Source organism: Trachemys scripta, chromosome 9, assembly GCF_013100865.1.
Source record: "Trachemys scripta elegans isolate TJP31775 chromosome 9, CAS_Tse_1.0, whole genome shotgun sequence".
NCBI classification, from domain to species: domain Eukaryota; kingdom Metazoa; phylum Chordata; order Testudines; family Emydidae; genus Trachemys; species Trachemys scripta.
The window spans coordinates 4,474,224-4,488,666 of record NC_048306.1 but is presented as its reverse complement, the minus strand read 5'-3'; the positions used below and the strand labels follow the sequence as shown (position 1 = coordinate 4,488,666).

The following is a 14,443-nucleotide window of genomic DNA, read 5'->3' as shown; positions in this document are numbered from 1 at the left end:
TTACCTCCCCTTGCACACTGCCCCGTTCACCCCCAGCGCCGCCAGCCCCGGACCTCCCCTTGCACACTGCCCCGCTCACACCCAGCGCCTCCAGCCCCGGACCCCCCCCGCACACTGCCCCGTTCACACCCAGCGCAGGTTTCCCAACGCCCCCTGCCATTGACGACACTCGGCCTGCGATCGATGCCCTCGCTATTGTATCAGCTAATGACGCAGTTGAGAAGTGACAGGAGACACTTTGTAACCTGCCTTCCCGGGGGGCACGTGCAGCCCCCCCCCCCCCAAGCGAGGGGTGGGGGAGGGTCTAGGGTACAGGCCGTTACAGAGCTGCCGGCCGCCGGGAAGGGACGGGTTAAAAGACGGGACGAATTAATTCAATCCAAGCAGTTGAAAAATTGCAAAAGGGATTGGGAGTGTAATTTGGCCGCGTGTGGACACGTTCAACCCACGGCATTTTCAATTCGACTTTTGTTTTCGGAACGAGTTTATACGGAAACATTGTTAAACTAAACGTTTTGGGGAACTAGATCTGTAACTTGTTTGTATACATGTTACTGGTGATGTATACATTTTAATGCAGTTTTTTTTTAACAAAAGGTCCATTTTTCAAGTATATGCTTCTTGTTTTATTGAGGGGGAACGTCAGCAGTTTTTTTTATTGGCTTGTCAACAATACCGAAGTATTTTGTAATTAAATGACTGGATTCAGGATTAAAATCTAATTTAGATTGTCCAGTTCTGCTTCTGAAAGCTTTTAACGTGCTTAAAACTGAGTTTTATAGTGTTTTAAAGCTATTGTATCTTGTGGGATAAACCGTGTGATTCTGTTCACGTTTGTTTTGACAGTCTGGAAGTGTGAAAAGTGACACGTTAATTTGTAGATCTAAGACTCCCACTCCCTCCCCAAATTCTGTTTTGAAAAATTTGATTTTCTAATAACTGCCAACGAGTAACAATTTAATTTCTACTGTACTAAAATTTAGTTTCAAAATATTATTGTATGTAATATTTTTATTATTTGTAGAAATGTCTATTGTAATTTAAAATTTTAATTTATATTTCATATCTAATTTGGTATCAGAATATTTTTTTAAAATATTGGATTGTTTGTTACACATGTAACTTACTAAAAATTCCAGAATTAACATTATTTTAAACAATTTATTAGTTGTGGAAAAGTTGATGACTAAATTCTCATAAAAATATAAATACATGAATATATATAAAGTAGTAGATTATTATAATAATTTAAGACTGTCTAAAGTGCCAAATAATTGAGAGAAGGGGAGATAAACAAAAAATCCCTAAGTATTTAACAGTTTTCTACCGACCTGTTTCGTACAGGAAATATGAATATCCTGGCAAGCATGTGAACTTCTAAATTATGTTTTGGTTAGATGAGTTACTGTCTTTCTGCCTGTTTACAGTGAGGTGAGCAATGTGTATAATTTGTGCATATTTTTTACTGCATGAAAATATCAGATAAGTAAAAGCAATTTTTCAGTATATAGGAAAATAATTTCCCAAAGCTAGAACAACAATCGTGCAAAATAAATATTTTTTAAAAAAATGTACTGTTACATATACATACGTAGGTGTGCCAACATCTGTCTGTCTTCAGCATAATCTGAAGAAATCAAAAGAACTTCATTGTTCACCATCTTTATGAATATTTAATAACCCCAAAGAGTCCATTTTTATAGGAACCTAGTAAAACAGTGAACTGCAAATACAGTAAATGCTTACAGAATATAGGAGGGAAGCTTTAGGTGGGCTTTAAGGAAACTGATCCAAATGTGAAGAATGTAATTACTGCATGCTCATTATGCTTTGAATGAATATTCATCTGACCAAAACAAAAAAAAAATCACAACAACAAATCCATAGTTTTTCTTTTTGTTCTTAACAAATAAACATTTTAGGAGTTCAGGTTCCAGATCCTTACCTTATTATTTAAAACTGGATGAGATGACGGTGATAAAAATGGAACCAAGAAGCACCGTACTGTTCTTCAGTTCTGCAGTTTTGAGAAAAAACTGGATCCTGGGAATTTTACTGACGTTCTGAAGTACAGTAAGTTAGGAGCTGATCTTACAGGCCTTGCAAGTCCAAGTAGTCCTTTCTCACATGAATAGACTCATTTAAATAAATTAGACTAGTCATGTCAGCGTTTGCAGGATCAAGTTCTTAATTTTGTAAAACTAGAAGCTTTAATATCTTCTTAAAAATCAAATGATTATGCACTTTATTGTAACAGTTTGGTATCCAATTTTCTGTTCCATTCCCAATACTACCTTAAAAGAGAAGTTGAGTACTTAATCACGTTACTTTTAAAGGTAGAATGTGCCAAAGCTTAGGTTGCAGCTCGTATGTATTTATGTTCCTATAATGCTTTTTATTTTAAGAGAAATAGTAGAAGTTAATTTGTGGTGGTGAGAGGATCGATTCAGTACTTTCAATACAAGTGCACTGGAAAATATCAAAATTTAATCTTCACCCAGTTTTTTATTTTTTATTTTTTTATATATATATAAAATTAAAATTATTTTGTTCACTTTTATATGGGTACCTTGCTACCCAGTAAAGAGTGCTTAGTAGTGATTGTTGCACGATACTTTGCATGCAGATTAGTTTCACTTGAGATGTCGGTGCAAAGGAAAAAAAATTCACTATGATACATCTATTAATACAGTGAGCTGTTAATTTAATAGATAGTAATTCTCTTTACATATCCTCAGCTCAATCTCGGCAGTCTGTGAGTTGAATTGGTTAGGAAATTTAATAGTGAAAAACAGGTGACGGTTGTCGATAAAACATAGGGTATGTTTCTGCCTATTAACTACATTTGTGAATATTAATACTTTACAGTTTAAATTCCATTGTTCAAATTAAAACTGAGATGAAAATGACTGACTTACGAGCACAGTCAGCTATGAACTATTTAAGTGGGTGGGACTCACCACTTTAGTTTTGTTTCATCACCATATTCAAAATGAGTAGTGTCTTATTTGTTGGATATCTATTTTCAGATTGCAATGAGGATGATTAGTTTTAAATATTTTTTAGAAAGTAAATGACTTGTCTGATTTCTCCCCCCCCGCCGCCCCCCCCGAAATGACAAAATTTTAGTGTTTCTGCTGTGTCAAATGTCTCCTAACTAGCCAATTTGATAGCTGATCTTTTTTATTCTGAGTATATAGGAAACAATGTTTTCTTGGTTTTGGTTTTGCCTAGCACTGAAATGGAGACTAAGCAAGTTAGCAAAGTGGGGTGGGTGTCCGTCCATCCATCCATCTGTCTGTCTCACCCTTGGTCCTAATACTTATACCTTTCAGTCCTTTTCTTTTTTATAAGGTACCCCTGTTTTCTTTCATCAGTTTTGATTTTTAAGAGGTGCCTTCTTGCTTTGAAAGAGAGTTTTCATACACCCCATTGTACCTTGGCAAGCAGTCACCGTATAGGTATTATCCTAGGGACAACATTACAGTGGACATCTGCATATCCAAAATGCCCAGTTATCCAGAAATATTAATTGTGCCTATATACATCACTGCCATAAATCTGGTGTATCTGACCTGCAGAAATTTCTGCCTCAGTATTTTCTGGAGTTTAAATTATACCAATTGTAGTCTCCTGCTTGCTGGTAGAAAATGCAACAGCAAGTGACCTAACTGCTAAGCCTCAGTTTCAGTCGGTAAAATAAATGTAATGGAATGTTGTGAGTCTTAATTAATATTTTGTCACGTGCTCAAAAGATGTTAGATACGTGAACAAGCTTCTCCCTATTTGACTAATTTCTGACTGGCCTGTCTTGCTCTCACGGCTGAGGACTGTATGAAACTAGAGAGACAATAAATGCTCTTCTGGGTTGCTTGAAGGGTGTTGCGAGAGAGCGCTGTGTTGTTCACTCTATTTCTCCCCCCCCTCCCTCCCACAGTAAGATGAGATTGCTGCCAGATGAAGGCATGAGGTACCTAGCCTCAATTTCTGATCCCCTTCATTGCAGACGAGATGGACTGTATTTTAATGTTCTTGTTTAATGGTTGTATATCTTTAAAATCAACATAAATAAGGGTTTTTCTTTTCATCTGGTCTGTCCAACAGATCTGCTTCTGTTGCTATTGTGTATGAAGCAAATGTATGAAGTGGTGACACTTCCTTTTTCATCATATTTTTGTGTGGTATTTTTATGCATTAGGTCATAGAGCCCAACTCACCCTCATAACTGCAATTTCTTCCAATACGAATTCTACATAGAGAACTCATTGCAAACAACCTTCCTAATATTACTGTTCCTAATGCCATTACGCGTATTAGTATGGATTGTGTATAATTCCTAATAAGCAAAATCCAGGCAACCAGTCTTCAGTGATCCTGGTATTATATAAATGATAGTACAATGATGAGGGAAGGGATAGATTTGCTGCAGCACTGTTTAAATACTTATCTTTGTATTACAGTGGATTTTGGAATGAAAGCGGGAGTCCCCTCGCTTCCCCCCCCTCCTCCCCCCGCTGATAGGATGAGCACACATTAAAGCCTTTAATAGTCTTTGTTTTTAGGCCTAACTGGCAAAAAAATTGATTGCTGTTTGATTAGTCAGTGCACTATAATGTATATCACCTGTCTAAGGTACAATCTGTTGGAACACTTTATAAACTCTACTTTGTTGTTTTCTAGTTCATATTGAAAAAGAAGTTAAATTGTGTCCAAAGAGAGTTTTATTTGCAGAACAAACTGATGCATCATTGCGTTCAGTCCAGGTGAGTTGGAAAGGTAAACCTAATATAGCCAATAACTTTTCAAGTACCCTTAGGGCAGGGGTGGGCAAACTACAGCCCATAGGCCACATCTGGACGGCCAGCCATTTTAATCCAGCCCTTGTGCTCCCACTGGGGAGCAGGTTCTGGGGCTTTCCCCCGTTCCGGCACTCAAGCCAGGGAGCAGGGTCGGAGGCTGCTCTGTGCTGCTCCCGGAAGCAGCGGCATGTCCCCCCTCTGGCTCCTACACACAGGGACAGCCAGGGAGCTCCTCTCCACACGCTGCCCCCGCAGCTCCCATTGGCCAGGAACCGCAGCCAATGGGAGCTGCAGGGGCAGCGTACGGCAGGGCCACCTGGCTGCGCCACCGCATAAGAGCCCGAGGGGGGATATGCTGCTGCTTCCAGGAGCTGCTTGAGGTAAGCACCGCCAGGAGCCTGCACTCCTGAGCCACCCCTCCCCCCCCCTTGCGCACCCCAACCCCCTGCCCCAGTCCTGATCCCCCTCCGAACCCCTCAGTCCCAGCCCAGAGCACCCTCCTGCACTGCAAACCCCTCATCCTTAGCCCCACCCCACAGCCTGCACCCCTACCCGGTTCCTAGAACCACCACACCAACCCAGAGCTCCCTCCCGCATCCCAACCCCAATTTCATGAGCACTCATGGGCTGCCATACAATTTCTATACTCCAGTGTGGCCCTCGGGCCAAAAAGCTTGCCCACCCCTGCTTTAGGATCTAGCCTCGAGGTGCTGGATATATGGAATTCCTACTGAAGTGAACCTGCAATTAACAGCAAGAGAGAGTCCTTAGCCAAAGCTCCCTCGGGGAAGATGCTCTTAACTTACCGTCTTTACTTCAGTACTGATTTATGCAAAGTACAAAACTGGCTATTTAAACAACAAAACAAAAAAACCTAATTATACTGCATGAGATGATTAATAGCATTATGCCATTTGAGAGACTTGATCTGTTGGCTTGCGTTGGTAACAATATTTTCTCATATGTGTATTATGTTGTACATCTCTACTGGGCTTGCGTTCCTCTCCCAAATAACCCTATTTACAGGGTGAAAACTGACTTTCTCTTTTCTCCAAGTAAGAGCTTGGGGGTAATAGATTGGCAGTGGCTTGGAAATGTCACCCTTCTTTTTAAAAGGCAGGATTTATTTGCCCTCTTGGTTTAGAAGCTGATTTTTTTTAAGGATTTGGGGAGTTCTGCACACCCAATCCCTTGAGATCATCATTCTATAACTTGAATCTCAATCTAGAACAAGAGTGGGCAAACTTTTTGGCCCGAGGGCCACATCTGGGTATGGAAATTGTCTGGCGGGCCATGAATGCTCACAAAATTAGGGGTTGGGGTGCAAGAAGGGGTAAGGGCTCTGGGGTGGGGCCAGAAATGAGGAGTTCAGGGTGTGGGAGGGGGCTCCGGGCTGGGACCAAGGGGTTCGGACAGCGGGAGGGGGATCAGGGCTGGGGGTTGGGGTGTGGGAGGGGGCCAGTGGTGCAGGCTCCGGGGAGTGCCTACCTCAAGCAGCTCCCGGAAGCAGCAGCATGACCCCACTCTAGCTCCTACGTGGAGGCGCAGCCAGGTGGCTCTGGTGTCCGCCGGCGCTGCCCCTGTAGCTCCCATTGGCCGCAGTTTCCAGCCAATGGGAGCTGTGGGGGCAGTGCTTGGCCCAAGGGCAGCGTGCGGTGCCCCCTGGCTTCCCCTATGCATAAGAGCCAGAGGGGGGACATGCCACTGCTTCCAGGAGCCACATGGAGTGGGGCAAGGCCCGGACCCTGCTCCCTGTCAGGAGCTTGAGGGGTGGGTGTGGCCCCTGGGCTGTAGTTTGCCCACCCTGATCTAGAATCAAAACAGAGTTCTGGAACTGAGGACTTGTTTATTTTTGCTTATTAAACGAAACCACTTACCCTTTTGGGTACTGTTTTATTTCCTCTCTTAATCCGACTAAGCAGATACAGTCAAGCAAGATATTGTTAGAGAAACAGTACAAAAAAGGGTTAAGTAGCATTCACCCTTTTAGAGTTGTTTGGCTGACAATACCAGTATTAAAGTGAGAAAGCAAAATAGGTCTGCTAGCAAAAAAGCAGTAGTGTCCATTTGCATAAATTAGAGCTTTTGAATTCCCATTTTAAAGTTCTGTTTAAATGGGGGGGGAGAGATAACATGGACCCCAAAAATTTATTCAGAGTGCTTAGCACAGGTGATAGCATATCATTGGAGGAGACATCTCAGTGCCATATTTCTAACACTGTTCCTATTTTTTTCATGATGACAAGCCCTAAGAAGATGAGTTGGAAGAACATAGACCTGTTAGTACTGCTCCTAACTTATTTATCACATAACTGTGAAAATGTCCAAAAAAAAAATGCAGATATGTCAAGCCATCTGTACTGGGGCTTAGGCTAACTTGTAATTCCATCTTAAGGTTGTACACTGTGAAGTCAGGGACCCCACAAAAAAACTTACTCCACCCTCCTTCTCTTCTCCCCCCTTGTCTCTTCCAAAAGTTTGTTGTTCCCTATCTGCCTAGGCAGGGAATGTTCTGAAAAATTTCAAGACAGCTGTGATCATTTCTCATCGCTGACTTCATCCAAATTTGAAAGGTAAAATCTGAGCTGCATGGACCCTAAAAACAAACAGAAAAAGAGAAATATTTGCTTCAAATTATGTCCTGAAACTGAGGACTCTGGATCATCTAAATCGAAATAATTCTGGGAAATGGCAAACACTTGAGCACTATAGCTGTTTCTTACACAGTTATCCCCGCGTGTTAGATCTCCCTAGCACCAAGCCCAGTATATGCAGTGCGCACACACAAAAAGCTGTAGACTATTTAAATTTCCCAGAAAAGTAGTATGGGGGATGGGGGGGGGCAGGAGACCTAGCTGGTCTGAAAATGTAGTTAACTGCAACAAGTCTACTGTGTATGTTGGGCAAATGAAGTGGGTTGTTTTTATTTTTTTTTAAATGATTGCAGTCATGATACTCTTGTATAACTACTTGCTCTCTTTTTTAGTTGCAGACTTTCTGGTAGAACAGGATTGAAGAACATTTAACTTTGTGTAATAAGTGAATGTTAAAAATGTCTTCATTGGATTGTATTGTGATCTTCAGTACCTTATATCATGTTAAAAAAAAAATAGTCAAAATACCATTTGGAATTTCACCATTGTTGGGCTTTGAGGAGATGTAGCAGCACATCATGGTTTGTAGGGACAAGGAGATACAGACCATTCTGGGCTGCCTCATTACCTCAAGGATAGACAAGAAAGGGAGCTTCTGGGTGTCAGCCGTGGAAGCTACCACATTCTCATATATCTCTTAGATCAGTTGAACAGGTATGTTTAGATATGTTTTTGTAGTGCTTTTAACATGAACGCTTTCTTTCCAGCCTGCAAAGATAGTCTTGGTTTTACGTCTTTGGTGAATTTGCCTAAAATGGCCCAGGGATTTGCAGTATTCTAACCTGTTGACCCGATCACAGGCCATGTGATTGTTCAATATTTCATCACCTTCCAATATCTGCAATAGCTTCATCTTAATACACTCAGTCATCTTTCATGTTGTGTCTTCATAGTTGGCTTATCCCAGTTGCATGTTGCTTGAAGTAATCCTGCTTCCTGTTTTGTCCAACATTCTTTCCTCTGTTTAAGACAAATAACAAATTATAGGTAGTAGGACAACCAGCAGGGATTGTAAAAAAGGGGTTCTGGAAGTCACGGAGACCTCTTTACAATGGAAGCATGTCAGCAGTGCTCTAGCAGCACGTAAATACTGGAGTTTAGGATTGCCTAGCTGCTCTCCAGTATTGCATTGCTGCTTTAGTGCGGCTGGATGGTCGTGCCCACGGCAGGAACCAGTGCTGTTGCTACCAGCCTGTGGTGCCTAGGGCAACAAAACAACAACATCGCACTGTTAAAGTCGGGGAGATGCTGTATGATCAGGTTTTTAAGAGGGGTATTAAGAGGTTTCCTGGCCTGTAGATCTGATTTAAGAACATATTAATATAAAGGTGTGAAAAACTGTTCGTGAGCTGTGTATCATTAATGGGCGCGTGTTGCAGGAGATGGAAGCAAGAGGCGTTTGAAGGATGGGTAGGGAAAGATCTGCTAGCCGAGCTCTTTTCTCCCTAACCTAGCCCATACGTTCACTTCACTCTCTGAATCGCGGCTATCTTAATGCAGTTTATTAACAGCAGCCCCCCGATTCAGAATGTGCTCCAGCCGCCACTGGTGCCGTAGAATAAGAACCCAAGGAGCGCTGGCTGGGCAGGCCATGGGCCGTCCGCATGAGCGCAGAAAGAGGGTGGCGATGGCCAGGGCCAGCTGTGGGGGCTGGCTCATGACTCGCTGAGGGTGGGCAGAGTCATGGGTGCTTGCCTGGCTGAGCTGTGGGGCTGGTGGGTCATCACAGACCCACGTCTTGGCAAGTGGGGGCCAGGCTAAGAATAAAAGCTGCACTCGCCAGGGCCCTGGACTGGCCTCCCTCTTCCTTGGAGGTGCTGCTCTAGGCTAGGCTGGACAAACTGGGCCCTACCCCCTGGGGAGCGTAGAGCCGGTGCTCTGGGGTGGCTCACCAGAGGCTGGGGTAGGCACCACCTTCTCTGAGGGGGGGAGCTGAACCCTAGAGCTTTGCCACGGACCGAACAATGCCGCCAGCCGGCTGCCTAGGGGCTCAGTTTGTTCCCTGCAAGGTGCTGGAAAGCGCCTGTGGTTCCCGGCAGCCTCCGGCTCAGTGTCCCGGCCCGCTGGGGAAACTACCTGGGAAAAAGGGGCTGCGAGCTCCCCGGGAGCCGCCGGGCCCCAGCGAGCTGCTAACGCCCAGTGCCCCGAGCGGCGGGCGTGGCTGCGGCGCCCCCGCCAGGCCGCCCTGCAGCTACAGCGCCGCTGGTCGCTCCGAGGGGCCCTGCAGCGCAGCCCGAAGCCGCCAGGGGGCCGGGCGGGCGAGCGAGCACGTGTCCCGGGGATCCCGGCCCGGCCTCCCCCGAGCTGGCTGGGTGCCCGGGGGGTGTCAGCCGGCTCCGTCCATCCGCCGCCGCTGGGGTCCCCCTGAGCCCGGCCGGGAGCTCCCAGGCGCTGCTCCCTTCGAGCGGCACCTGCAGGGGTCCTGCCCCGGGGGCGCTCGGCCACAGCCCGGGCCCCGCTCCCGAAGGATCCGGAGCCCGACTCCGGGCAAAGGCTCCGCCCGGGGCGTCCCGCGCTGCAGTCGGGGGTTTGGGCGGCTGGGCAGAGCCCTCGCCCCCGGGTTGAGCGGGTCCGGACACCGCCCTGGGGCCGGCCCCAACCCGGCCTCTGACCCCGGCCTGGGGGAAACGCAGCGGGGCCCCGGGGCCTCTCCGCGCCGGCCCCGCAGCGGGGCGGGTCTGGGATCCGCTCCCGCCCGTTCACACCCGCCACGTGCTCGCTGCCGCCTGGCTCCGGCGCCCAGAACCCGCGCGTGGGGTCCCCGGGGTCTCTGCGGCCGCCCGGGGCTGTCGGGGCTCGGACCCGACCCGACCCGACCCTCCTGCGGGAGAGGCGCCGCCTGCAAGGCCGGGCCAGGGCGGTTCCTGCCCGCGCCTGTCGGTGGGAGGCCCCGGGCGTGGGGAGCTCCGCGAGGGACGTGACCGCCCAGCCCCGACGGCAGAGGCGCCGGGCGGGATCCTGCCCCAGGCAACATGTAAACCGGGAAATCCTGAACCCAGCGCCCGAGCCGCACGGTGCGGGGACTCGCTCCCGGCCCTGGCTCCCGCCTCGCTTCTCCAGCCCCCCGGGGAGCGGCCAGTGCTGGGTACCGCTCCTCGGGGCGCACCGCCCGGGCTGGCCGCAGCCCCGTGGCGCTCCGGCGGGCGCGCTGATCCCTGCCCCGAGCACGGCTGCAGCTGGGAACGGGCAGTTTTCCGAGTAAGAAGGTGGAGAGCAAAGCAACAGGGGCTGGCGCTTCGGAGTGGGGTGTGGGCGGGTGAAGCCGGGACGTTTCTGTAGAGGAGGCGGGGGGAGCGGAGGGTTTGGGGGAGCTGCGCCTCCGAAAGAAAAGGCGGCAACCTCCTCCCACGTGTAAGCCCTCAAGAGCAGGCGGGGTGCTCAGTGCCTCTGAAAATCGCGACACCTCTTAGGTACCCAAGTGTCCAGTCCTGAGCGCCTGTCTCTGGCAAACTCCTATTAAAATCACTGGACATTTTGCCTGGACAAGCTCTACTGCTGGTGATAAGGCACAAGTAGAGAATAACTCAGCTTGGCTTTCAGACGCCAGGTAATATTTGCTGGGCTGGTAGAAAAATATCGTTTTTCACAGGGAGTATATCAGAGCTGGAGCCTGATCCTGCAACCTGCCTTCTCAAGCCCTTTTTATGTAGCTCTTCTTTGAAGCACATCAGACACTCACCTTTCAGGAGCAACTTGTTGCAGTCTTTCACCTTCAAGCTACCACTACCTTGCCCAGCACCTCTCAGCCCTCTGTGTTCCCAGCCTTCCCATCGGGCATGGTGCTTTTACCTGTAGCCAGCAGGGCAGCATCTGAGCACTTCCCAGGAGTGCATTAAACAATCTGAGTAGCACCTGTTACTGGTGGTTCTTTCCCATCCTGCCTCGTGGCAAGTGGTTGGTCACAAGAGGAGCTGGTCGCCTTGGTGGTTTGTGGCTCTGAGAAGGGATCTCCCCTTGCTAGGGTGGGGAAAATCACAGCTAGCTCTTTAACCTCCAGGCTGGTGTCAGCAGGCAGATACCCGAGAGAAGGTCCAGCGGCTACAGTCGTCGACCACTTGTCCTCGACTACGTAATTCATTGATCAGACAAATGTTCCCCGCTTCTTTGCTGCAGCGTGGGTACATCATTCCAGCAGAGCAGCTTTGCCATTCTAACCGCTCACAATTCAACCGTTTCTTTCTCAGACTTTAAGATGGGTTCGGCTAAGTTCTAGCTTTGCATATTCACATGAGAAAGAGAACAGGGATTTTCTAAACCTCCCGCAGCTTCCAACACACACATACACACACACGACAGTTTTGTAACTTCTCTTTGCTTTTTTCCTGTAGTCATTTCTGAAGAAACCTAGCCACATACTAATCATGAAAGTCAAGGTAAGCAATGCAGTGGGTTCCATAAGTGAAATTGCTAGGGCTGTTGAATATGCAGAGGATGACTTAACTGGGTCATACTTTCTTGATGTGTACCACAGTAGCACCCAGAGGCCACCATCAGGATTGGGGTTTCATTGTAGTTGTTATGGTACAGACATACAAAAGAAAGAGCCCCTGCCCTGAAGAGCTTACGCGGTCTAATCTTTCCTTCTGGATTTAGATCTGTTATCCACAATTTACATTTGGTTCCCTCTGCAGAATACATCCCTGGAGCCAGCCAAAGAACCCATTCCTCCAAATTATCCATATTGATATTCGGTACACAGGAACGCAGAGCCTGCAGTGTAGCTGAGAGCTAGCTGGTGATGTTACCCCTCCAAGGGAAATGGTGATTAGCTCAGGGTCCTCCTTTGTGGGAGGGTAGTTGGCTCACAATCTGAGGGGCTTGTTGGATCTCCAAATCCTATGCATCGACTAGCATTTGCTGGAGCTGCTCTTTAATCCCCTGCAGCTGGCAAGGAGGTTGCAGCCTTTTCCCTCAGATGCACCCCTCATCCCAGCCATCCACTCCTTTCGGGAATGTGAAGCTGAAATACAGCAACCTTCCCATAGAGAAACAGCAGAGGGCACGATTCTAGTGGCTGTGAGCCTTGATAGGACCAGGTTTCAGCCCCACTGTGGAATTGGCTCATGGGTTTGAGGGTAAAGCCTTTCTAACCCTTTAAGAAAGCGGATGGACGTGTCGTGCGAGAAGACTGATCTGCCACTCACCGGTGGATGGAACACTGAGATCACCACTAGGTGAAACTTGATAGATGTGAGGGCCAGACCTTGTTCCTTCAGATGGAGCAGGTATTCCAGCATAGATTGAAGGGAAAGACTAAACCGAGAAACATTTCCACTTAGCCAGGTAAGTAGCCCTGATGGACTTGTTCTGAACAGGCTTGCTCTTCCAAGTTCAATCATGGAGCTTCCACGTGGTCAGGTCAGGGCCCAATTAATCTTTTGTGGGCCCCCATGCCCAGACCGTGCACCCACCCCCTGCTCCGCCCAAGCTCTGTCCGTGCTCAGTCTCTTCCCCCCAGAGCCCCACCTGCTGCTTGTCCAGGAAGAGAGGGTGGGGAGAAGTAAGCGGGGGAGGGGGCAGAATAGAGAGGATTGGCGCCACAGTTGGGGTGCTGGGGCCCCTTCTGAGTATGGGCTTGGCACCGGTACTGGGTCAGGTGAAAGGCCCCGAGGCTTGGGTGAAGTAAACATCTGTGGTCTTGTGAGATCAGATCCGCGTGGGGCAGGAGTGGCAGCAGGGGCTCTACTACCACGTCTAGTAGCCTGCGGAACTAGCGCAGTTAACTTTCATGTGTCCAGCAGTTTTGACTGTACTGATGATATTCCACTCCTGGAGAATCACTCTGGAAAGTAAAAGATAAATGGAAGAATTTTCAAAGGCATAAAGAGCAGGTAAGCACCCATCTCCCATTAGAAGTCATGGGATCTAGCCACCTTACCCTTCTGTGACTTGAAAATTCCCTTTCAGTCTATGAGTGGGGCAAAGTTGTGGTATTAATGTACCCCTATAATGATGTTTGATTATTAATCAGAAACAGAGAGCTGCTGTAATATAATCAGTACGTGCAAGGCTTTCATATGAAAGCAACAACTTGATTCTTCTGCATAACATCCACCTCTCAGGGCACAGTTACAGGGGGGGGTAGTTAAGAAGTGCTTGTGAGAGTCTAAATATTTTATGTTCTGTGGAATAAAGTTGAAAAATGCAAGTAGTTCAAACTGGAAGACCAGAATCACTAGACAGTTTAGCAGTTAAAATTCAACACATCAAACACTGGGTGAAAGCTCTGTTGATAACTTTAGAATCCAGTTTCAAAGGCAGAAAATGGGCTAGGAGCCAGGCAGGTACCGTTATGATAAGAGATCCGTAAGTGTAGTAGAGCTGTCGGCAGTGACTTCACAGTAGGTGAATCAGGCCATAAAGATAAGGGGGTTGAATCTTTCTCACAGTGCACATGGGAGAACTCAACAGGATTACTTGCATGAAGTAAGCGGTCTTTGGTCCAGGCTGTAGTAATCTTTAGATATATTTCCCTACTAAGATTTGTGGTTGAAGTGAAATAGCTTATTCTCTACATAGAGTGTCTGACTGACAGAAATAACGCAATACTACATTCATTATTTAAAAGCTTTAGTTTAAAGCTTGCAAAGAGTCCTGTGGCACCTTATAGACTAACAGACGTATTGGAGCATGAGCTTTCATGGGTGACATGCATCCGACGAAGTGGGTATTCACCCACGAGAGCCCATGCTCCAATACGTCTGTTAGTCTATAAGGTGCCACAGGACTCTTAATCTGGATCTGTAAAAGCAGCAAACACGGCTACTCCTCTGATACTTGAGAGTTTAAAGCTTGTAAATTACCACCCTAAAACACTTTTCAAATATTTGGCATAGTGTTCATAAATCAAGTTAAATAATGGATAAACAGAAACCTTCGTAACAGTAAGGGGGAATGTAATCCCCCTCTTTACACACACTCTCTCTCTCTCCAAGTATTATAATTTAGATTAACTCTTTCACTTTACATTGCTAGTCTCAGTACTATTGA

At 47.0% G+C, this 14,443-nt stretch overlaps 1 long non-coding RNA gene across 4 annotated transcripts in view; it reads left to right on the top strand.

Moving 5' to 3' along the window:
- The window catches only part of LOC117882862, a 9,185-nt gene extending 389 nt beyond the window's left edge, over window positions 1–8,796 (top strand). Inside the window, exons 1-3 of one of the 4 annotated variants that reach the window (XR_004647129.1) lie at window positions 1,152–2,073; window positions 4,681–4,763; window positions 7,300–8,796. This is a non-coding gene — a long non-coding RNA (uncharacterized LOC117882862). Of the gene's footprint in view, window positions 1–1,151; window positions 4,764–7,299 lie in introns of those variants that run through there. The other 3 variants (XR_004647131.1, XR_004647130.1, XR_004647128.1) reach the window with 3 other exon arrangements.
- Window positions 8,797–14,443: the final 5,647 nt, after the last annotated feature.